The sequence below is a fragment of the Haliotis asinina genome, chromosome 6 (genome assembly GCF_037392515.1).
Source record: "Haliotis asinina isolate JCU_RB_2024 chromosome 6, JCU_Hal_asi_v2, whole genome shotgun sequence".
Classification (NCBI taxonomy): domain Eukaryota; kingdom Metazoa; phylum Mollusca; class Gastropoda; order Lepetellida; family Haliotidae; genus Haliotis; species Haliotis asinina.
Genome location: NC_090285.1, coordinates 28,097,120 through 28,123,224, shown reverse-complemented (window position 1 = coordinate 28,123,224; position 26,105 = coordinate 28,097,120). Strand labels below are relative to the sequence as shown.

The 26,105-nt window shown below is 38.4% G+C and overlaps 2 long non-coding RNA genes across 2 annotated transcripts in view; both read right to left on the bottom strand.

The window, feature by feature from the left end:
- The window catches only part of LOC137288069 (uncharacterized), a 180,113-nt gene extending 178,188 nt beyond the window's left edge, over window positions 1–1,925 (bottom strand). The window contains exon 1 of the long non-coding RNA XR_010957054.1: window positions 1,844–1,925. This is a non-coding gene — a long non-coding RNA (uncharacterized lncRNA). The remainder of the gene's footprint in view (window positions 1–1,843) is intronic.
- A 17,114-nt stretch (window positions 1,926–19,039) lies between these two features.
- On the bottom strand, window positions 19,040–24,161 carry LOC137287031 (uncharacterized). Its single transcript, XR_010957008.1, has 4 exons — window positions 24,105–24,161; window positions 23,845–23,911; window positions 23,641–23,743; window positions 19,040–19,208 (listed from the first exon to the last, which is right to left on the bottom strand). It is a non-coding gene; the product is annotated as an uncharacterized lncRNA (long non-coding RNA).
- Between the last annotated feature and the right edge of the window lie 1,944 nt (window positions 24,162–26,105).

Sequence of the window (26,105 nt, the reverse complement as noted above, 5' to 3'; positions counted from 1 at the left end):
TCATCTAGTTTTATGCATCTATTTAATACATGGCATTTGAATGCCTGTTATGTTTTTATGAATAAGAACGGTTTAATCTGACATTTACTTATACAAGCGGTTGCAAAGTAAGGTCTAAAGGCCAAGGCATTGTCCGACTACAGATTAGTTATTTAGATAAATTCAATATTTCAGATTTCAGCGTGTAGGGAAAAGATCTGATGGGTGCACATAATGTTTTGTATACTAAATTTCACAGTGCTGTGTTACTCCTATCCGTTGTCATTAGTTAGGTTGAAGTTGCTTTTGAGAGCTCAGGCCAAGCCGGTCCGAAATATTGTGATACTGTGTATTTATTGAGAATGTCAAGAAAATAGGGTTGACTTTAAGCAACGTGCTTGCTTCAAATACTACGTTTTGAGACTCAACAAAGAGGCATTCAGGTAGATAGAATAGTCATCTGTAATTGTAAACACAAAACAGTACACGTGTGTTAGGTTTAAGCTGTGTTTGAGAGGTCGGGCCAAGTCAGGCCGAACAGAGACTTAACACTTTTGATTGAGGCTATGTTGAGAATGGAGAGCGAAAAGGGCTTCACTTTAAGGGGTCAGTTTTCTTTACATGTTGCACTTGATAACATTTTGAAGTAGTATTTAGGTGGATATGTAGCCGGTCTATGAATTTAATTACAATTGAAGATGCATGTTCTAGGTTTCAGCTGGTTTAGAGAGCTCGGGCCAAGCCTGGCTGAACTATTGTGGTTGAGATAATGTTTAGAGTGTGGGGAAGAGTTCATATCTTGCATGCTTTAAATACTATGAATAGTGAATTTATGGGGTGGTATTAATTGGATGTAGACGTAGGAAAGATTTCGTGCCGATAGAAGCATGTATCCGAAAGAAGTCAAATATTTATGCATTTTAAATCTTGTTTTGCTTATCGATTCCACTTTTAGACGTAACCTCGGTCAGTCAGCTCGCAGGAAACTTGTCTTCATGCGTTTGAGCCGATTTATTCGTAGTATACTGTATATGGCACGCGTTTGTGGCTTAAAAGTCATTATTATTATCAAGTATGTATGTTGCATTAATCATTTGTAGGCATGGTGCTCATTAATGGGTTCATTATCCAATATTATAGCTAAAATGGATAGAATTATCATGAAAACGAAAGAGCGGTCCACTGTAACTTGATAACGCCCGCAAAATGCTTGACGACAGGCCATTATCAAGCCCATTGTTAGGTGACGTCATAAGTAGCTCAGCTGTTGAAGTTCAATCACCTATGGCTCGAATGAACTTGGGTTCATTATTGACCATATATCTGGCTCACATTCATCACATGTGCCTGTGCCATTATGCACTTTCCTGCTTGTGCCATCCATAACGATTGTGCCATAAATGACAACATACAGCAATGAAAATATCGACTTGAAGTCTAACGTTGTCGATCACTGAAAACAATATATATTTGGCCCGCCGTGGCCCGGCCCGGCCCGGCCCCACTTTTAGGACATCCCTAGATATAAATGCTGCGAGTGTATGTCTATCATCTACAGTGCGATATCGGGTTTCTGTGGCCTGTGCCGTTTTCTGTGCGGCTTCTCGGTGTTTTCGCTACACACCAAAAATGTGATAGAAGGTAAAACAATCTAAAATAAACCTTTGAGAGAATACATGTTGCATGTCTGGTAGTAACAGTTACCATACTGACATCAACTGGCGTTACTTGCCAAGTAACTTGATAACTTGATCCTAGTTGGTCTTGACTCAGGGAAGAGAGCGCGATCACATTCTCCCGAAAATGATAGATTACAGGACGAAACGCAGGGTATACTTATAACAGAACGTAAATGTCCGATTACCTGATGGTCAGTTAATGCTTTTGTTAGTTCCACACTATCGTAGTCATATGTGCGGGTGGCATCTGACAAGCGCCGTAAATACAAAGGGAGGTTAGTCTAATTACTTGACCATCAGGCTAATCGCTAGTGATGTTTTTCCAAATTGATGAATTTCACATCGCGACAGGCCAGTAGTACATTTGTCATATGTGAACTTTTTTTACGACTATATGTTAATGTTTCTAGGTATTTCTATACATCTTTTTTTAAATTACGTGTTATTTTACAATATATATTTATATTTTACAATATATGTTTAACAAGTGTGGACAGTTTCATGATGGAGGAGAGAACTTATATAACACAAAGGTGAACTACATATTTCACCTTCTATACGATGTAGCTAAATGTGTCCACTCTCTGACAGAGCTGGAAATATATATAACATGCAAAGGTGGGTGACATATTTTACAACTCACGTTATGTGAACAAATATTGAACAACATGTTGGCCGCTCGAACATAGTACATGGACTGTATATAACCAGGGATACTCTACAACAGGGATAGGTCACTCGATCGTTTGCTTTCTTTACCATTTGTACTAATGAACGTGTGCCTCGTCATGCTCCAACGCACACAGTCACTTGGCTCGTTCCCAGTGCAACTTCAGTTGTGTTTAACCAGGGAGACTATATAGAGTATATACGTTGTAGATTATTACTGGTTTAACAGAACTTCAGCCAGTTTATTGTATCAGTCGGAATTTTACAATGAATGAATGAATTATAAAAAGAATTAACAGCAAGAACTGTGTGAATGAATGAAAGAAATTAAGCAAAAGAATAAAAGAAAGAAGTCCATTTGTGAATGAATGAAAGAATAAATGATACACCGCGGCCTTCCCTCCCAAAACATGTTAGAGAAGGTAAAAGTATCGCGAGAACAGCTGTCTTTTAAAAAATCTACTTTGAAACATTTTTGTTTACATTAATAATTAATTCAGATATCTTATTGCATTATGGGGAATGGAATGGACATTAACAAAATGTTAACTGACACTGTCACACTGCCCTAAAATATAAAGTGTAAAACTCTCACAAAGCGTTCTAAAACACCTTTCCAGTATTGTCAAATAATAATATCAACAAGGGAGAAAGAAGTTATGGAACTATAACCCTCAAGCATCAATGGCGAAGCAGATCAGATCGGCAATATGTCATATTTTTCGCACACCTCAAATACACCCTAACATTTTGTTTTAGATTATGGAACTGTCACTATTACTTGCAAACACATTTCACCTGATAGTATATTCCCATCATAAGAATTAAAGGTGTATGTGAAAGATGTATTTGAAGTCATAACTAGAAACGAGCAAACAACGGCGTATAGTATATCTGTGGCGGATCAGAGCAGATCGCCGATATGTCACATTTTTCACACACCTCAAATACACCTTAACATTCTTTTTTAGATTATGAAACTATCACTATTACATGTTACCTGATAGTATATTCCCCTCATATGAATTAAAGGTGTATGTGAAAGATGTTTTTGAGGAAGTAACTAGGAATACTAAGACAACGGCTTATAGAATTTCAATCGCGAAATGTCATATTTTTCACACACCTCAATTACACCCTAACAATTTTTTAAGTCATAAAACTGTCACTTTTACTTGCGAATACATTTCAACTAAAGATATGTTCTCCTTCTAAAAATAAAACGAACAATTTAGTCTATCTTCGCGGTGAATCGAGAATAGAAGCCAGTGAGCTTACCGACTTGAAACTTTACTACGAATCTACTGTCCTAATACGGACACTAATACCAATTATTTCACTTAAACTTCTACATGTTGGATTTCAGTTGTTATAACACTCAGCGAACGTAATCAACTGTTGAAAATAAACCGGGCTCAATCTTAAATACTACGCTGCCACCATATTGGCTACACTGGTTACGTAACGACCCGAGAGATACGTTCAGCGGCTTTTCGAGAAGTTTCTTCGCTCCCTCTATATAGGCTCCCTGATATAACACGCAAAGGTGAGTGTCATAGTTTACAACCCACATGATATAAACAAATGCTGATTAATATGTCGGCAGCTCGAACATAGAGCATGGAGGATATATGTTACACGCAAAGGTGGATGACATAATATACAACTCACATGACGTAAATATAAATGTTCAACTGTGTGTAGACAGCTCAAACATAGAGCATGAAAGACGTATAACACGCAAAGGTGGGTGATACGTTTTGCAGCCCACACGATGTAAACTATGTTGAACAGTCAAACTTCAGGTAGGCAAGATGTTTAGATCAATGGGGTATAACTTGGATGGCATAACTTAGTGCTTACCCATACATATTACGAAAGAACAACCAAATATTGGTGGTGGTTTTCGTGCGTATTGTTTCTGTGTGTTCGAGAATTTGGCATTGTACCATGTTCGGAATGGTGACAATAAAAAGCCGTGAACCTCACACAGTTGTACTTGTTATAATTTTGTTTTTGTTGATTATGGGAAAGTTGTGCACTCAGAGAACTGTGTTCGTCAACGGACATCGGTCAGCTCATCAAAACGTTCCACTTTTGTTGCAATATTGCAACATTTAATAAGCAGTTTTTTATACCGGGGAAAACGTACATGTAAAGCGATGCTAATTTTAAAATGTTCTGCTGGACAGTTGCTTCCAGCTAACTTACTCATTGAAAAAGGAAATAAGGCAAGACCAACATTCAAACAAAACTACAACAATACTATTAGCATTACCAGACCACATCGCTTTGACTATTATTGTACAGCTATTTCTTACTGTTAAGTGGCCACATTCATGGATTTGAACAGTAACGCCCACACTTTATAAGAGCAACTGAAATAATAAATACACAACAGTTTTCGATATGGCAGTGATACAAGTATCTCATTCCCAGTCAATAATCCAGTCACGGGATATTTCGATTGTTATTATATTATTATAGGTTATTGACCTATTAGACTCTGTCCACCAACAATGTCCAAGACTTTGCCATGGTTCCTTTAGAACTTCACCCATTGACAGTCTCTACGTCGAGGCTGGTGAACCATCCCTTGACCAACGCCGTATAAAATCAACTTTACAGTACATCAGAAAACTATATTTTAATGAGCCAAACCCTGCATATAACAGTGTCTTTAATCCTCTCTATGAGGATCTGTACAATAAGAAATCTTCTCTTGTACCGCCTCTTGGGCTCAGAATTAAGCCGTTTATTACTGTTGCCAGCACTGAGCTGGAAAATATAGCTCATTTCCGTTTTCTTTCTTCTCCTCCTTGGCATTTGGTTAGACCACAGGTCGATCTAACAATAACTACATTTAAAACATCAGAAACTAACGAATAATATCTAAACAGGAATATAATCAATTAAAAAGTAAATATAGCAATTACAAATCCTTATTTACAGATGGGTACAAGGACGGTGGCGCAGTAGGTTCTGCCACTGTCATTGGATCTAGAACAATATCTTCTAGATTACCTAATAGTTCTAGTTTTACAGCTGAAGCAAACGCTATATTAACAACTCTTAAACATATTCAAACATATAATAAACATAAACAACATATCACCTTTTCTGACTCTTCAGGCTATATAAAACGTATCATGTAAACACCCACTTTTAATACAAATCATTGAATTATATAATGGTCTTGCTACTGTCGAATTCGACATTGTCTTTTGTTGGTTACCCAGCCACGTTTTCATTTCTGGGAACACCATGACCGATTTTGCTGCCAAGGCAGCACTCAACAAATCTGTGACACCACTTCTTATTCCATACTGTGCCTATAAAGCTAGCATTAGAACTTACATTCGTGATCTGGTGCAAAAGAGGTGAGACACCCAAATTGTTATCAATAAATTACATGAAACAGAACCCTTTATCTGATACACCTACTTGGGTTGTCAGCCCTGATTTGAAGAGATCATCATGCGACGATGTCGTATTGGTCAAACAAGATACACACATAACTACCTAAAGGTGAGGATCCTCTATTTTGCATCCCTTGTGGTGAAAGAATCACAGTCAAGCACGTAATGCTTTGAATACTCCATCACAAGGGATAAGTATTTTTCATCATGAACTGTGATCTTTTTAACAATATAAGTTTTCATATAATTATTGTATTTTTAACAGAATTGGATTTGTTGATTGATATGTAAATAGATCAATATGTTATGATTGGAAGTCGAAATTAATATTTCAGATTGTTAGTGACGGTATCCCCAGGGGAGGTTGGTGTACTGTAAAATTATTGTCCTCATGAAAGGGTACGTAAGTCCCAAAACATTGAACGTCAACTCTAATCTTCCTCACCTTTAGCTGTAGTATTATTGTCACCTTAATTTGTGGCTAAATTTGGATACAGTCGCCAACAGCTAAAGTGATGTGGTGATGTGATGTAAATCCAACTAGGGTCCATGCAGGTAGTAAAAGCACTGTACGTCCCCATGGCCCCTAGTATGGTGACCTATCTTCAGTTGTTAGTGATCAATTTTTACGTGGCCTTATGTAACATAGTTTTCTGCTTTTAAAAATACATTCTGTATAGTTTAAGTCCTTTTGTGATAGTCTAGTTATTTTACAGTTCGTCGATGACTGGTTCTTTAATTACTTGTATGTACTGTGTATCTACAACATTTCTCGTCACTGTATGGGTGCAATATTGACGATGTGGCGTTAAAGTTTAACTCACTCACCCTTTGGTGAAGTTCTAGCAAGTGTTACAAAACCCACCAGGAGGGCTCATGGTTTCGTTGCCATGGTGACGAGGCTTTCATTACGGAGTTAACCCTGCCCACTTACTCATTTAAGCATGCTCCGAGGACAAGTGGAAAAGGTGCTGGCCTTGACATTGTTCACAGGTCACATTGGAAAGTGAAACACTGTCATAACACAGTTGTTTCATCACATGAATTAAATGAATATGTTGTTGACTGTCAGAAGTATTTCACTCAGGTGCGTGAGCATCTACCGGCCCTCTCCATCCAAGAAAAATAAACTGACAACTTCTCTATTTTTTAAGAACTATCGGATCTCCTAATGAAACTCAAACAGAGGAATCTTCTGTCACTATGATGGTATCTGGTATCTCATGAGTTAGTCCAACACACTCTGGACTGGGTGATCACCCGGCTAGATGATAACCTTGTAAAGAACATGTCAGTTGTCGACTGTCAGATGTCTGATCATCATGCTGTATTCATGAAACGTCCTGAACGACCGATCAAGAAGGTTGCTTGTCGTAACATCAAACGCGTGAATAGAGAAGATTTTCGTCATGATCTTCTGTAGTCAAACCTCTTTCAAAAACTTTTCTGATGACGATTCCTTTTTTGAGTCACACGACACCACCATCACTCAACTCCTTGAGAAACATGCGCCCTGTACTATCAAAAGTATCCCAGAGAGATCGAGCGTCCCTTTCTACTCAAAGGAAGTTGCTGCTGCCAGGAGGCACAGAAAGACTGAGAGGAATTGGCGAACGTGTAAACTGGAAGTCGACAGACAGATCATTAGGTCAGCACGGAACTCAACAACCAATATGATTCGGAAAGCCAGGGCAGAGTATTGTCTGTCTCAAGTGAAGGAGTCCACGTCCACGAAGGCCCTCTATGACTCAGATAACTCATGTTTCACAGTGCATCTCTGATGTGAAATCCTGGATGTCAATCAATAAGCTAAAATTGAATGACAACAAAACTGACCATCTTGCAACCATGAATTGGGCCAAGCTTAAAGTAGACTCGATCAAGATTGGTATTCCATGCGACCTTTCAGTATAGCAGTAAAAACTCTTGCAGTCATCATGGACTTTCTATGGAGGACCATGTAAATACCGTATGTCGCATATGCTACTTCCACATGAGAACATTGCCAACATGCGTCACCTTTCGACATGTGATGCGTTATGTCATTGGCCAGATCCACTATCCTCTCAGGGTTGGATTACCGTAACAGTCTACTGGGATCTTTAGGATCTTGTCACCAAATTACAGCGCGTTCACAATGCAGCTGCACAGACCATCACCAGAAGCGGGAAGCGGTCACATATCACACCAGTCCTTGTCAAACTACACTGGCTGCCGATCAAAGCAAGGATCGAATATAAGGTCTTGTGCATCACATACCGCTGCATAAATGGTTCTGCTCTATCCTACCTGTCCAACTTGATGAAAGAGTATGTTTCGTCTTGCTGTCTGAGATCAGCCAACAACTCACTACTCAAATTCCCACAGCCAAACTGAAAACCTTTGGACACAGACGCTTCTTGTTCACATCCACCTTTCTCTGGAATGATCTGCCCGTCTTTATCAAAAACACTGAAACACTGTCCACTTTCCAGTCAAAGCTGAAAACTTTCCTCTTCCGAAAATATTACCCTGTTGTCTAGATTAGCTGTTTTATCAAAAGCTCCGCGAGTTTGTCACTTGGTGTTTGGACAATGTGCGCTATAAAAGACGACTTATTATTATTATTATTTAAAGATTGAGATAGAAATGCAGCAGAGAGGGTTCGGGTGATCCTGGCACACTCAGGCTGGTCAAGCTCATCATCAGCTCAGGGCCCTCACCCCCTCTACACGCAGCCCAGACAGCGAATGGGACTTCTCCCAGGAAACACCGCCTAGTCGAACCCACCAAGAACTTTCCGGAGAATATGGAGGCTCCCCAACACTGCAGCCTTCTGCATTACCCAGATTGTCAGAAGGGCTGTGCTCCCGGTGGAGAACCCGGGCACTCTCCTGATCTGCGCCAAGAGATCAGGAGGTACCAAACCAAAGGCACCGAGAACAATGGGGAGCCTGACGACAGTGTACTTGGGATGCAAGTGAGACATTTCAAAGGCGAGGTCCGCATATTTATCATGCTTTTCCTGAATCTTGCCAATCACGTTGCTGTCAAAAGGGACAGAAAAGTCTATGATATAAATAATTTCATTGGCTTTATCAAAAAGGACAAGATCAGGTTTGTTGGCTGGAATTCGTCTCAGGCTGTATATTGGCCTATTCCAGAGAAGTTTGTAGCTGGCATTTTCCAGGACGCCCAGGACATGTTCAGGGTCGTACCATGGATGGACCTCGGAGTCAAAGCCACAGGCATGGCGGAGACGATAATAAAAGCAGCGAGCCATGCCATCATGTCTTTTAAGATATGCTGTTTGTGCCAAGGAAGGGCATCCACTGACAAGGTGTTGGACAGCCTCTGTAAATTTATTGCAAAGACGACATTTCATATTGATATTCTCTTTAAGAATCACATTCTGGCGATTGCGAGTGGGAAGTGACTGGTCCTGAGCAGCAAAAAGGAAGCCCTCAGTTTCACATTTGAGACCAGCCGACTTCATCCAGGCGAAGGAGTCGGTTGGATTGCTGTTCTGTTCCACACACTGCATGTACACTCGATGCAATGGCTTCTCAGACAGCTTCTCCACAAAGGACCGACTCTGGGCAGATTTGGTGAATGACTTCACATGGTTTACTCCCATCACTGTACCGTCCAGCAGTACATCGCCATCAACAAAATCGATTTCAAATTTCAGACTGTGTCCAACAACCTTGGCATGCTTAAAATAGCTGTGGAATTCCTTGCTTTCATCGTGAGTCTTGACGTGCTTCACCAGAGGATCATCCGAAAAAATAAATATGTGCAAAAGTACACAATAACATTCTATCATGAAGAGCTTCCATATTAATCAAACCCCGACCTCCAGAATTGATTGGCATATTTTAACGATTAAGAGAGGAACGAGGGTGGTGTGCTCTGTTATCTGACATGATCCTTCTGGTCAGGCGGTCAAGACCCTGGATGTCTTGTTTTGTCCAATCAACTACTCCAAAGGAGTAGGAGAGGACTGGCACAGCAAACGTATTGGTGGCTTTGACCTTGTTTCGAGCATTTAGCTCAGAGCTCCAGATTTTCTTTAAACAAGATTTATACTCGGCCCGAAGTTTATCTTGAATCTGGGCATTCTGGAGCTTGTCTCGAACTTGCATTCCAAGATAGGTGTAGGCCTGATCGTCCACAAGATGCTCAATATCTCCTCCCCTTTGTAACTTGACCGATCCATTATTAGTTACCTTGCCACGTTTCAAATGAAGAGTATTACATTTGTCAAGTCCAAATGTCATGCCAATATCATTAGAAAAGGACTCGACAAGGAGAACCTGTTCTTTCAAATTGGTATCTCCTTAGGCAAGGAGCTCGATGTCATCCATGTAGAGAAGATGAGTAAGAGGTGTTGGGGATCTGTGCTGAGGAGGTCCGGGATGGTACCCTTCCTCCCTGTTGAGCAGAAAACTCAATGGATTTAGAGACAGACAAAAAAGCAAAGGACTGAAATAATCCCCCTGAAATATTCCCCTTCTGATTGGAATAGATTCCGAAGTCTGCACCTGCCCTTGCGAGTACATCTCAAGTTGAGTCGACCAGCAACTCATTAAAGACTTGAGTAAATCAAGTAGTCGTTCAGGGAGGTCAATACACTGAAGAGACTTCAGAATCCATTCGTGAGGGACAGAGTCGTATGCCTTTTTGTAGTCTATCCAGCACATGGAGAGGTTGCGGTGGTATGTTTTAGCCTCTTCCAGAATCATTTTCTGTACAAGAAGTTGATCCTTGCACCCCCAACATCCCTTCCTCGCCCCCTTCTGCTCTCTGTAAATTATCTGATTGGAAGAGCAGTAAGATGACACGAGGTTTGACAAACACCCTGTGAACAATTTGTATTGAGTATTTAGACATGTGATAGGACGGAAGTTTTTGGGATCAGTCAAGTCTCCTTTTTTGGGAAGGAGTATTGTGCGACCTTTGCAGAACCACGGAGGAACATCACCTGTATCCACAAGAGAATTGAAACAGTGAAGGAGTGGTGCTTGTGTCAACTGGTTCGTGTGGGGTAACCAGCTTAGATCCTTAAATAGAATGTAGAATTCCGTAAGTCAATGATCAGTCAGGGAGATGTTTCAACAGTTATTGTGAGGTCAAGTGTGTAATACATAAATACATATACATAAAAGATATTTAAACAATAATCGAATATACACATTTTGAGGGGGAATTAGCGTCTCAAATGGTCGAGCTTAAATCTGTAACAGTTATAACATTTCCTTTTTCAACATAACATCAAATACTAATCATAATGGGAAAGCATATTCATACAAATCCTTTTAACACATATCTCAATTGTGCCTCAGCTGTCGTTATGTAAAACATATATAAATGATATTTGCTATTGAACCAAATATTCACTTTAGTTCACTATTAGCATAATGATGACAGCACAGGCACAACTAATCCATGACAGCACATCTACTTCACTTACATGTTCAAATAACGACTGAGATATTATGCATGACGATGTTCATGCAAATACAATATTACATAGTCAGTAACGACTTTGACATTATGCATGATGATATTCATGCAAAGACAATATTACATAGTCAGTAACGACTTTGACATTATGCATGACGATGTTCATACAAAGACAATATTACATAGTCAGAAACGACTTTGACATTATGCATGACGATGTTCATGCAAAGACACTATTACACAGTCAGTAACGACTTTGACATTATGCATGACGATGTTCATGCAAAGACACTATATACATGATATTGCCACTTTCTATTCATAAATAAGACATTTTAGTCATGGCATTAAATAATATAATATCAGAGTTGTACAAGAAAGCTTACCTTAAATAGAATGTAGAATTCCGTAAGTCAATGATCAGTCAGGGAGATGTTTCAACATTTATTGTGAGGTCAAGTGTGTAGACAAGAAATCACTGACCTCTTTTTATAGCCGAAACACCACTGATCAATGTTGGAATTCTTTTGTGATTGGCCTAAAAGGTGCAATCGGTGTTTTAATTACCATTTTGATTGGTTGACCAAGATCGAATATTTTTACTATTGGTCACTGATTGAACAAGCCGAAATGAATTTTTGGAAGGGTTGTCACGTGACCGTGACAGGATTATTACACCGACTTAATTACGGTTTGTTTTACAACTTCCTACAGCTGATGTCACCTGGCCGTGACAACCGTAGTTGGGGCTAATTAGCTTGGGGTTAATTAGACTGGATTTATTGCAGTTGTGGTCTGGATGTCTATACCACGTGTCATTAAGACATTTACTGGTGCAATAAACAATAGCTTGAGTTTTAAGAGTGACATGTTCAATGGTATATGGCCTGTGTTAATTATTCTTGCCAGGTGCGTTACATCAGTTTGAACCATGACACGAAGGCTAATTAATGTGGCATTTCAAAATTGCAACTCTTCAAAATGAATGTGAACTCACAGAAAGATATAAGTGGCAAACATATACAAAATACATACATACAAAAAAATATACAAATATGAAGAATACAAAGATAAATTGTGCACTGTCACACTTGGGCAAAGGGAAACAGTTTCCAATACCGGTTTCGAATGCCATCAGGCCCTGGAGCTGTATTAGATTTGGACTTCTTTATAACAGTCTTCAGGCAATCTGGTGAGATGTAACAAACAAACGACCTAGTTACTTTCTCATGCATTGCATGGTCATAATCACTGACCCATGGTGCATCCAGGTTACAGTCGCCGGGTACAGACCACAACTGTTTCCAGAACCTTTCATTGGCAGACATGGGAGGCCGTTTATCATGCTCATCAAAACTTGTCTTGAGTTGCCTGTAAAATTGCTTTTCATTATTTCTAAAGAGTTTATTTTGTTTGATAAATTTGTTTCTCTTTTCCCATTTTTTCTTTCTTTCAGTCCAAATTTTTATTTTTGCCTTAAGGGAATCGACAATTTGGAGAAGTACCTTTTCTTTTGTTGTTTTGTACTGTAATTTTATTTTTCTCCAAATTGCCTTTTGTCGTTTAGACATGGGATTCCCTGATGATCTTAATTTCAGGCACAGCTCTATCCAGGAAATATATTTCCTAGTTTCTGTTAATTTATTATTATTATGTTTCACAGATTAAGATTGATATGCAGCAGAGAGGGTTTGGGTGATCATGGCACGGTCAGGCCAGTAAGGCTCATCATCAGCCCAGAGAGCGAATGGGACTTCTCCAAGAACAACACTGCCTAGTCGAACCCACCAAGAACTTTCCGGAGAATATGGAGGTTCCCCAACACTGCAGCCTTCTGCATTGCCCAAATTGTCAGAAGGGCTGTGCTCCCGGTGGAGAACCCGGGCACTTTCCTGATCTGCGCCAAGAGATCGGGAGGTACCAAACCAAGGGCTCCAAGAACAATGGGGAGCCTGATGACAGTGTACTTGGGATGCAAGTGAGACATTTCAAAGTCGAGATCCGCATATTTATCCTCTTTTGCCAATCACATTGCTGTCAAAAGGGACAGAAAAGTCTATGATATAAATAATTTAATTGGCTTTATCAAAAAGGACAAGGTTAGAATTCGTCTCAGGCTGTATATTGATTGGCCTATTCCAGAGAAGCATAACCTTTAGCCTGCTGAATTATTTTCAGCATATGGCGCTGATGAGAGGGTGGGTGATTTCAAACAGTCGGTGTGTCACTAAATAAGGAACAACTGAAAAAATATTCAGCTCATTAACACTAGATAGAAAAATAAACATTATTATCAAAAAATATCCAGATAATTTCAAACGTACAGATATTAATTACAAGACAAACATAAATTAAGTAAATTTTCCTGAATTTACCTGAATTACTCGATTGACAACCGGATGCGTTTTATATCAGGAACCGTATAAATTGTCCAATTATCGCAAACCGATTTCAGTATTCTCACTACTGATATTTCATAAGTATCTGACTTTAATTTCGTATATTTGTATCGGCAAATATCCGCGCGAAGTAATTTAAAAATTTATTCTGAAAAAAAAAAATAATGGAAAACGTTCGTCGTAAACAAATCATATTGTCGATGTCATGACAGGTCTTACTAAAATGGCACTATTACGTTTATTTAAACGTGTCATGTCATGAAAATAGCAGAATAAAATACATGATTTATAAACATTCATGAGTGCAAATTTCAAGTGTTATGGTTCATTAATTTTTGTACAAAACCGCAAAAAGCCGGTGTTAGATCGTGTTACATGTACGAAAAACAAACATGGCGCGCTTCGTCCAACTCCTACATAAAATATTGCTTTTTTGTTCAGAAGAAAGATTACAGAACCCTTCTGTGTCAGACCAGGCGAAAGAGGGAGAATTTCTCATTCTACAAATGTTTCATATATCATTTTCCGTTTGGTATGACGAGAGACAGACGAACATTAAGATCGTGAAATCAAACTGTTTTCTAGTAAGTGCAAAGGTCACCGCATGTGATGTCACAAACAGCGATTGCCTGATGAAATACATTCACCATTGAATATTAACGGAAAAGTTGGAGCTATTTCGCACAAATAACTGTATAAAATGATTAATCAGAACTCATAGAAATTTCTTGGTGTATTTTTACTATATAATTCGCACATAGCCGAACCAGTTTGACCTTGTATAATCCCGTGACCCGGAAACAGTAGTCGATCAACACTGCAGCTGCAAGTTTTGAAGTATATTTTAATTGAATTTTTGTTCATGTGAGACACATTACTTTATTGTCCACTGAATATGAAAACAGCAAAGATATAATTGTGATGCATGTTGATCCCAGCTTATTCTTTTTTTCACATGGTCCGACACAAAAACGTTAACAAACATCATTCTCAACAACAGGTGCGCGGATATGGGCGTGGCGTTTGTGTTTCAAAATAACATTCATGCTTTTCTTTTTGTGACGATGTAGTGTAGTAGCAACTGCAGTATACATGATTTATAAACTATAGCTTCAGTTATAGTTTCACATGAAATCTGGGATGATTTGATAAATATTGCGTTCATATTACATGATTGGAAATATTATGTCTCACTTCAGAACAAGTTGAAATCACATTCATAATTTTATGCCATAAATTAATGCTCTTGTTGAATAGTTATGATAGATTTGTCAATGCTTTATGCTTCATAACTGGTTACAACTTTAAATCTTTTCATATATTTTCATATGTTAATTGATATTAAGAATATGACAATTATTTTTCTCTCCCAAATAGACATGGGCAAAGACACTCAGGATCAGTCAATGCATTAGCAACGTGCAAACAACCATATTTTAATTGATGTCTTTCAGTAATGTGGAAAACTGACAATTTTACACAATTCTCTAATACAAGTTACATGTATGCCATAAGATATATGGATAGATGTTACGTATTATTTTGTGTATTTTATTTCTTTATGATATCGTACCAAAATGTAAATCAAATACATTTTGATATGGGTGATGAGCTATTTTTGTTTTCAACAGTACCTCTTTGTCTGGTGAAGTATTTTGAATCACACATGACTAATGTCATTTATGTTGTTGCGGTAACAGTATATTTATCAAAAATGTTATCATTTGATAAAAAAAGAAACCATATACATATAATTATAAGCTATATTGTCTCTGGTGAAAGTAAACAGGCTTCATATTCTGTAAATGTAAATTATTCTACCTTATTGACTTTTCCTGGGTTTAGGAGCAATGTCACAATATGAAATAGTCTACTGAACTTTCAAGGATTGTTTCTGTTTGCTGAAGTGTCTGATGATTATATACTCCACAGTCTAAGTAAACTTATCCTCTGTACTTTTCGTTACACTCCACCACTGAGTCTAACAAAACCTTATGGGAGGTCGCGTCAGGTAACCCTTGAGATTGACCAATCAGAACACAGCTTACCAAATCGCAAAAGTGCACATTCGCACATCCTTTTTTAACTTTCTATGTCGAAAAAGTTCTTACCCGAACGATTCCGAATGCTATTTAGCGTACGATCGCTTCCGGGTGATGCACACGGCGTACGTACTGCCACGACAACGGTGAGTAAACAGTCGCTGAAAATAGTGTTTTTGACAATATTCAAGGATGTTATCTTGCGGAAATATTAGCTAATGGTAACCATATCAAAAGAAACCCCAAAACCTATTTACTGCAGGTCAAATAACTGTGTTATATGCTGATTTCTGTGTGTGGAGAGATCTGTGTCGGTGACCTGAATATTTTGAAAGTCCCTCCGATCCCTAAATAGTAGCCGTTGTCTGATTGGTTAAATCTATTTAACCGTCTCGCATTTGATTGGACTGTCATTGACTGCTCAAAGGTTACCTGACGCGACCTTCTACTAGGTTTTGTTAGACTCATTGTTGTAGTGTACCGAAATACACTGAGACGAAGTTCACTTAGACTGATACACTCCAATTATTTAGTGTTCAATGGCCTAAACCATCATAAACAAGAAACATCAAGAACAGTCTTCTTTGAACAACAACATGCCAAGGACTGAGCGGTCTTCCGTTTAAGATCTGGAAGCATTTGATATGTACATCTTTGCCATATACATATGGCAATGAAAAAAAATCCAAATTGAAATCTTAATGAAATAGCTCCAAACTGGACAACAAAACCACTCACTGCAGAGCTCAGTATTAGGAAAAAGAAATCTGCTTGTCCCTGGTGCCATCACATGATTACCTTGATGCCACAGACTAACACAGGTTGCACCTCATGCTCAACAATTAATTATCTGTCACTTGTAGTTTTGATATTCCATATTCAAAACATCACTACAACAAAATTATTCTAGGTCTGGTATGATAATTTCATATTACTTCATGAAATTTCATCACAAGAAAAAAAATGAGTCTGTCTTTCAATCACTGTCAGTGTAATCATTGCTCCAAGAGTTTGAATCATCAGTCTGTTTCCCAGATGAAGTCTGTTTTAACAGTAAAATATGAACATAGACAGTGTGCAAATAGGTAAAAAGTATGGCCATAAACATGAGGTACATTTTGCAGTTCCGGTTGCACTAGTGCAATATCTAAGAGCTGTATAGAGCCACGGACTGAGCCACATGACATGATTTTTTTATGTACAAATATGCACCCACGTCAAACAATTTGATCTGAAACTTTACCTGCATTATACCAGGTAGAATTAACCCCGAAAGCTCAGCTGTTTGGAGTAACAAAATAATTTCAATTTTGCTCCAAATTCGTGAACAAAAGATGTCATGTTTAGCTGTTTTAATGCCTAAAATAAATACTGATTCACAAAGACGATGACAGTTGTATTTTTTTCTAAGCAGTCATTAATTTTTATGAAATACATTTACTTAAGGATTGACTGTGTATTTCTTTCGTTGCATTGAAGTATGAAACTAAAAACCAATGTGCAAACTGTATGAATCCGCGTAGCGGATTCTTACAAAAGTTTGCACATTGGTTTTTAGTTTCATACTTCAATGCAACGAAAGAAATACAAAGTCAATCCTTATAATTAAATTCAGCAACAAATACTATACCCTGTTAACAATATTGTCTTTAAACATAATCAAATTCATCGAAACAGATATCTTTGTTACCACCGATTAACATTTTCGGTGTAAGAATTCGGTAATGGCGTGACATGACTCAGGTGACTCATTTACATAACATGACACGCCTACCAAACCATTAGCCAATCAGCACAAACCATTAGCCAATCAGCATAGAGCACCCCCCAAACAGCTGTCAATCAACCAAGCTAACATCGGTCGGCGAATCAGAGTGGAACAACTCAACGTGACGCGTCCCGGTATCGGCAAAGTTTCAAGTTCAAACGTTTGAATTACTACCTGCGAACTGAAAGAGACAGTTTGAAAAGTGAGAATTGGAAATGAAGCCCGATGATATGAAGTTAGTGGAACTGAGATTGTAGTGTTTGCTTAAGTAGAAAGAGGCTGTGATGTGACTGGGATTGCGATGCCATGAACTGATGTTCCAACGTGCGCATGCTCTTGTCGAGGCGTTGCAACGTTATTAACGTTCACGGATAATCTTGAGTTGTTTGTTTATGTTAACCACAATGTATCACTTCAATGTTTACTCAATTCATTAAGGTACCCGAGTGCAAGGGAATTCCCACGCTGTGTAAAGGTATTCCCCGACAATTCTCAGGTCCGAAAGTAGCCCGGTTCGGTGGGCGTGGCTTATTTTTTCAGATTCATTGGGAAATGAAATCAAAAGAAATGTTGCCAGTTAACCAATCAGATTGCCAGAATTTTAATGAACACAATAAAAATTTAATTATTGTACGTTACATTCTCACACTAGCTCTGGTTTCGTTCGTTTCTGCGAAAGGCGCAGAAATGAAAGCTGATTTTATTCATGACATCTTCAATCATCAAAATTGTACTTCTTGTGACGATATACACTGAACAATATAACGTTATTGTTACGATACACTGACAATTTATAAGTGTCCCCGTGTCAGAACATTCTTTGCCCAAAAAAAACCCCCAAAAAACCCGCGAAAATCATCGACTTCGGATTTGCTAAACTAGAGATCAAAACATCGACGGCTAACTTGAGGAAAAAAACTACAACACAAGCAACAAATGACAACTGCTTTTGAACACAACTAACAGTACATAATAGAGGATGATTGAAAGGTAATTCTGGTGTATAGTATGGATCGTACGGGAATTTGAATCAATTTAGAAAATGTATCAATGGTCGTTTTCCAACCCGTTTATATTTTACCTCCACGAGTGACATGCCGTGTACGCGCTTCCGGTTTCATCAAGGGTGGGTACAATTACAAATACTCTGATATTGTTTCATGATCTGCATTATATAGGTACTCAGTCGTTTTCTTTCAATGTATATGAGTTCAGATTCTGCTTATGAACGGGTATTTTCAAACATCCTTCGTGTCATGTCACTTTGAAAAACCGCAAGGTTGGCCACGCCCTTTCGGGTCACCTACGGATGTCAACATTGTAAATGTTGGCAGGTTTATCAAACAAATAAACTCGCTAAATATGGTAATTTCTGTGCAGAGACAATAACATTTACCTATTCACACCATGTAATTAATTCCAGATAAAATTAGCAAGTCCACACCATTTTTATATCAAAGGGTCAGATTTTTACAACTATTTTTCCATGGTTTGCTGACACATCAGCATTGCAACAAACTTTACCTGATTAAATTCTGTCCATCCGTTCTTGATCAACAAGGTGATGAAGTCAACTACCGTCAACTATGTGAAATGTCCAAATTTCCATTTTTGTTAAAAAAAACGTCACACTTCTTCATTTTAAATACGAAACTATATTCAGCAAGTGTTGTTAAACCACAAATATATTCATATTCCTTTCTACTAGCACAGGTATTTACAGAGAAAAAACGATTCTTCTTGAATTAAACTTCTTCTTCGAACATGGAAGAACTTTGATTCAAAGTACGTCCATCAAGTCAGCATACCTATAAGGAGAAAGAAACAGTTGCTTAAACATCATGAATGATGTACAATGTCAATACTGGAAGAAACAGTAACTTAACACCAAGTTATTGAGACACATTTAGGTTAGAGATTCAATATTGTGAGCTGCTACCTTCGTTTTGCATCAGTTAAGATGTAACATGTTTAGATATATTCTAATCTTCAACCTGCATCACCACTGTTGAAGATTCAATGTAGACAATGCTTTAAAATGAAAGATACCATATTTCAAACCTGAAGCAAATCTGACACTGAATTTTTTCATTGAAAATAATTAAATGGCAGTTAGTATCTAAGTTAGTAAAACCAGAGACCATATAATAGAATATAATATATAATCTATTATATGGTCTCTGGTAAAACAGAACAAATCTGAACATAGGTTAGTATGTTAAAATCATCAAACAAAATGACCTTCAGTATGCACTTTGCAAAAGTTATCGGATAACAATACCACACTCATTATGGTTTAATCCCACCATTTACAGCAACATATAAACAATTCATTATATTCATTATTATTACATGAAACAAATTTGTATCAAGGAACAAACAAAATCTCACAAACTATTAGTGTAAACATGGAATGAAGAAACAATCATCTAATTGGTAATAATCAAGCAAATCGTAACAATGCAGATCAAGGTCATGCAGATCACAGTCATGAGGAACACGGTCATGTAGATCAAAGCCGTGCAGATCACAGGCATGCTGATTCATGATTTATGATTGGTTGATGATCTGTGTTGAACTCCAGGCAGAAGCTGCAACTGTCTGTAAGTGATAAGACTGTTCATGTACTTGTGTGTAACTCATGGTGAACAATCACTCCGAACTTACCAAAGATTTTCCAGTCTATATATAAACAGTCTTATCACTTCGTAATGCAGCAGTGATGGGAATGATACCTCAGCTGCTATGATCTCCAGGTCACCTCTCTCATAATCACTGCGGAGTTCATACACATACAGGCTTGGATCACCATCATATTGAATGTTGTACCATGATGAGTGGCCAGGTACACATGAGAGCACAGTTCCAGCATATACTGCATCATCAAATGTATGGCGGACTCTCTTTCCAACTAGGAGTGGAGACCCATGTTGAGTCGCTTCTTTGGTTGGCTTGCTAAATGATGCATGAACAAGCTTCATGACCTTTTTCTTCAGTTCTGCCACAGTTGGATTCTTCTTTCCTTCTTTGAAGACAAAAACTTTCTTGTCATGTTGTGTCTGTCCTAGAACATTCTTTCTAAACAATAACTGAGTCTTCAGAGCTTCCTTTTTTTCTGTGACAGATCTGATTTCAGATAGTTTGGCTTCAACTTGTGTGTTAGATTGCCATAGGCCATAGTAGAGGATTTTTGTTGTCAACTGCTCTTTGTATTGGCATTTCTGGTCACGTCGCTTTTTCAAAGCAAGTCTTTTTTGTCGCAGTGCAATTTTCTTTTTTAAAGCTATGTCTCCGAGCCTTTTGTGGAATTTTCTCCGCAACGCAGGGCCTCTTCGCTTGCAGTCCATGACAAGAGAGTCTCTCTCCTCCTTTGGAAGGGAATTAAGCCATTCTCTTGTTTTGTTGAAGGAATACAGCACCATGGCTTCATTTGCCAGCGTTGTAGCTGCTGGTCTGTACTTCATTAGTTGGTCCAGAACACCAAACACAAACTCTGGTAGTTTGTTATGAGCTGGGACGGATGCACTTTGTGAACGAATTTCTTCAGTTGGCTGCCAGAATCTTCCTCCTTCTAGGTGATCACCTACCATTCTAGCCAACAATGTTTTGATTGCTGTGCATAGAGATTGCGCAATTTGGATTGCCAAAGTGTCCTCCTGCACATCTTTGAGTAGAGCGTCATAAATCCTATCTCGGTCAACAAGTTCATCATCAAACAGACTTCTGCCATTCAACACCTCCACACCATCACGAATGCCATCTTCTAGAAATGTTATCATCCTTTGATAATCATGATTGAGGTCAAGCACATGTTTTGTCCTTTCAACTGAACGCCAGAATGGTGATGTAAGTACCTTGGACAAAATACCCATAACCCTACATCCAGTAGTGTAAACTTTGTTACTCAGTAGCCGCCGTAGAGCCCGGAGAAGTCCATTGGTAATACCATGAACATTATCAAAGAAGTCAAGCATATTTTCCTTGTGATACCAGACATACTGGCAAACAACAAATATCATGTTGAATCTGTTACCACGGAATCTTGGAAACAGTACCTTTTCTTCTTTCTCATGAGTGTATGCCTTCCAATCTGAATGGCAGCCATTCTTCTCATCCATTCCTCTGGAGAGAGCCTTGCAGCATAGTCTTGCTAATTCACAAGTACCACTTTCTCCACTCTTTCTGAAATTTTTTCTCTGACATTAATGGATGGAGGTGAATCCTGAGTTGAAGTCCCAGGTACTGGCTCTGGATCATCATCCATGAATTGGGTTGTGGGCTGGTTCTCCCCAGCAGATGTGCCGCCTTCCTCCTCTCTGATAGTCAAGTCTTCATAGTTGCAAAGAGATGCATTACACACATCTACCATACCAACAAGGAGATGAAGGGAACAGAAAAAATTGTGCATTTGGCTGCACTGTTCCTGTTCACTGGCTGACAAATCTTGCCAGGAACTGACAATTGTTGGCAGAATGTCTGCTCTATACTGTTCCAAAAGTTGGTTGAAGGCTTTTTGTGTGGATGCTCCGTCTGACATGGTATCTCTTATTCCAGCAAGTATGTGGTAACCAACGTTTGAATGCACAATGCCCCTTCCTTCATACACTGCACAGGTTTCCGATATGTCCGACAGGATGTCTTTAAATGTGTCCAATGTTGTCTCTGCACTTTTGTCAGACATATCTCTCAGTCCTACGCAGTATGTACTTTCCTCATCTGCAATGATGTACGTGCTGTATTTATCACCATACTTTGATGTTTCATCAGACATAAGTGTTGTTGCTTTGGCTGTCCTCAAAACTCTACCAACATGAGCCTGTGTTAAGGCCAGTTTGCCCTCTGCACACTTGCTGACCATGCTTTTTGAGGGCAATTTGTTAGCCTGTTTTCCCACCAGAGACAAGACTTCTTTTATCACAGATCCCACCTTTTTTACTGGCACTCTGAGATCAGTTAGGTTATTAATACAGTGAACTGTCTCAGCTGTGTAGCATCCTTGCACATTGTCATAAAGAAATACTTCAGACTGATCAAGTATTTGGTTTTCTAGGAATGAACATGTAGACTCCAATTCCTTGAGTCTCTGGGTTTTTCTTTCTGTCTCCTCAGCTTCCTTTTCGGCGTGTGTTGTCATTTCATTCACAACCTGCTTCAGTCTGTCATTAGCTTCTTGCAAATGTTTAACTTCTGAAGCTGCCTTCTCTGTCTCTTTTCTCAGCTTCACACATTTAGCATTCACTGAAAACAAGCTATTCTTCAAAATACTTGTCTCTCTTATGTCCAGTGATTTCCTCTTTACAATCTTTTTCATTTCACGGTTCTTCCTTTGGGATTCAAGAAGTTTTTTTTCAAGTTTAAGTTTTTTGCTCTTCACATTTTTAAGGCTTCCTTCCAGACGTCCAAGTTTACGTTTGGTTAAACAACCAGTTCGTCTCAATTCTTGAATTTTCAATGTCTTTCCCTCTTCTCGTTCTTCTTGTTTATGAATTGTTTTTGTTAGGTCTTTGAGTTCATCTTCCAGCTTGACAACTGTCAAAAGTTCTACATCTTCAGAGAAAGATGTTTTAGGGGCTGTACTTAACGTTGAAGTGGGAATTTCGAAGATGTCATTCTTGAAGTTGACTTTTGCCTGGCCCCGAAGTTTCTTGAAAGTACCTACTGATCGATATAATTTTCGTGAAAGTGCGTCCTGCTGTATATGATTGGTGTTTAATCCAACCAATGCACATATCCAGTTCTTCAAAATATGTCTCTGTACACCATGCGTAGTTTGTAATTCAACCAAATCGAGTATCAGCCCATTCTTAATGACACTGCCTGGCAATCTGGGTACATTATTTGTAAGGAAATGTTCAGCTGATAGTCCAAACTTGTTCATAAATTCATACATGATGGAAACTGTTCACAGAGTTGAATTCCTGAGCACGGATTCGAAGTCATATATGTTATCAACAAATGGTAAGTCCCCGGTAATCAAAGTCTGTGTGGCAACATCGGCAGAAGTTACAGATGAACGGTCTTCGTTACTCTTAATTTCTTCATCTTGAACAAAGTCACTACCTATGTGAAAGTAGGCTGCTGCCTTGGAAAATACATCATACTCAGGTGAAGATGAAGCTTGTTCTCCATGCTGAACTGTTGGGTCACTGACTACATTCAAAGCAGTAAGGTGATGGGATGACTGAGACTGATTAGTAGGCACTTGAAGGTTTGGATTAGTGTCGATAACAGCATACTCACTGTTGCATTCCTGGCCGTCACTGTCAGTGTCTTCAACCAGAACTGGTGGCTGAGTTAAGTCATCATCATCATCAGACGATTCCTCAAACAGTAGTCTCAACTGCTGAAAACAAGATATTTAAATCACATTGAGATATCACATTTACACACAATGTTGGATGAATATGGACATAATCATAACATACTGCACAGAAAAATAGATACCATGGAATTGCTGGCCATAGTTGTTTGTGCAATGCTGGTCACAAATACTGTTTCTAATGGGAATATCCTGAAAATAAATTGTGTATCATAGTTGGAGTTGGCATAAACTGAAAGCAATATTCTTATTTAAATTTTCAACAGAGAATAACCACACCTTTATCCAATTGCATTGTTCACTTTAAACCTTAGTCATTGAGTAGAGTAGGCATTTTGTGATTTTGTATTGAGACAAATGTGAAAAATAAATACTAACTACTCACTAATACATCATGCATATAAGTGCTATGGCATCCACAAATGTTCCATGCTGAATTCTGCTGAAATTAAAAGATCAGTATAATGGAGTCAGTTTTCAAGTACCAGCCACTGTCTTGTGTTTACTTTGGGATAAGCATGAAGAACAATATATAAGCAGGGATACTCTATAACAGGGATTGGTCACTCGCTTGCTTTCCTTACCATTTGTACTAATTAACGTGTGCCTCGTCATGCTCCACTGCACATGTCGACTTGGTTTGTTCTCAGCGCAAATCGGCTGCGCTTAACAGTATTTCAACCAGTTTATTGTCGGAAACTATCGGCATCTCCCGGAGTAATACTCGGTAAATTGGAGTAGGCTCCCCTGAATGTTGTCACAACAAGTTGGTTACACTTCCTGTCGCCGAATGATGCATGTGTGGATTAATGAGAGGACTTGAGAATGTGTTTACACATTGCCTTGTTCAAAGACTCTCTGTTTATGTGACAATTTTGATAAAGCGTTCGAAACGATCGCCAGCCCAGAGGCCCAGCGTCGGTTGTTATAATGTATCAGGCCAACAGTTTCAGTTATCTGCAGGCCCTTGTGGTCTTCTGTCAATTAGATCTCATTTCTTTTCAAGTAGCATCTTGCCCATAATTTGTATTAATGTTCAGGAATTATTCCTGATCCTTCATGTTAGGATAACTTCCAGTTTCACTTCATAGTATTATATATTCAGTGCCGCATAGGAATGTCAGCAGTCTATAACTAATATAAACTTCTCTGTGCTCCATATACTTCACTAATGGATTTTGTAGGGACTGTGAAACTCTCTACAATGAAGACTATTTTGTGTTTATTGGTTTGATTTCAACAAAATGGCTATGCGGACTTTAAAGACTGCAAGTGGCAGCAAGCCCTGATGGCCAAATGGCAAACTAAAGAACTGCAAACACTGTTATTATATGTATTTCAAATGATCTGTTACACAATTAAAATGTCTCATTATGTTTCAGTGGTTTTCTGTTTGTGTGGAATGCTTAGGCTGCATAAAAATATGCTACTCAGGCACATTCTTTTCAAAACTGACGAGTAAGACTTTGATTTTTAATTTTTGATAGAAAAAATGTGACGAGGGAGGAACACATTTTTCTTTTTCCTTCGGGAATACAGTTTGGAAAGTTAAGCACATGTTAATGAGTTGTAGATTCAGTCACTCTCATTCTTACAGACACTCAGTCTATAATAGACAAATGGATGGTCGTGGCAAAGTCGAAATTATTTTTTTTAAGAGAGCAGTTAATGAAGATGACCAGATGTCTTTCTGCATGTGCGCAATTGCATGGATACTGACAGAATGTCAACTGACACAGTCACAGTCAGATCAGATCAACGATATGTCACATTTTTCACACACATGAAATACTTGTGAATGTATACACCCTACCAATTATTTTTTTAATTCATAAAATCATCACTATTACTTCCAAACACCTCTCACCAGATGGAACGTTTCCCTAACAGAAATTAAAGGTGTGTGTGAAAGAAGTTTTTTGAGCAATAACTAGAAACACTCAAAACATGCTGTGTAGTATTTCAATGGCGGATCAGAACAGATCAGCGAGATGGCACGTTTTTCACACACCTCAAATACATCCTAACAATATGTTTAGATTATCAAATTATAAATATTACCTGCAAACACCTTTCGGGTCATAGTATATTCCCCTCATAAATATTTAAGGTGCATGTGAAAGAGGTTTGGGAGTAATAACTAGAAACACTCAAAGTTATACTATTTCAATGGCGGATCAGAACAGATCCGCGAGATGGCACATTTTTCAACACCTCAAAAACATCCTACCGATTTTTTTTTAAATCATAAAATTATCACTATTACTTCCAAACACCTTTCACTAAATGGTATGTTCCCCTAATGGAAATTAAAGGTGTATGTGAATGAAGTTTTTGAAGCTGAAACAAAAGCACTCAAACAACGCCGTGGAATATTTCAATGGCG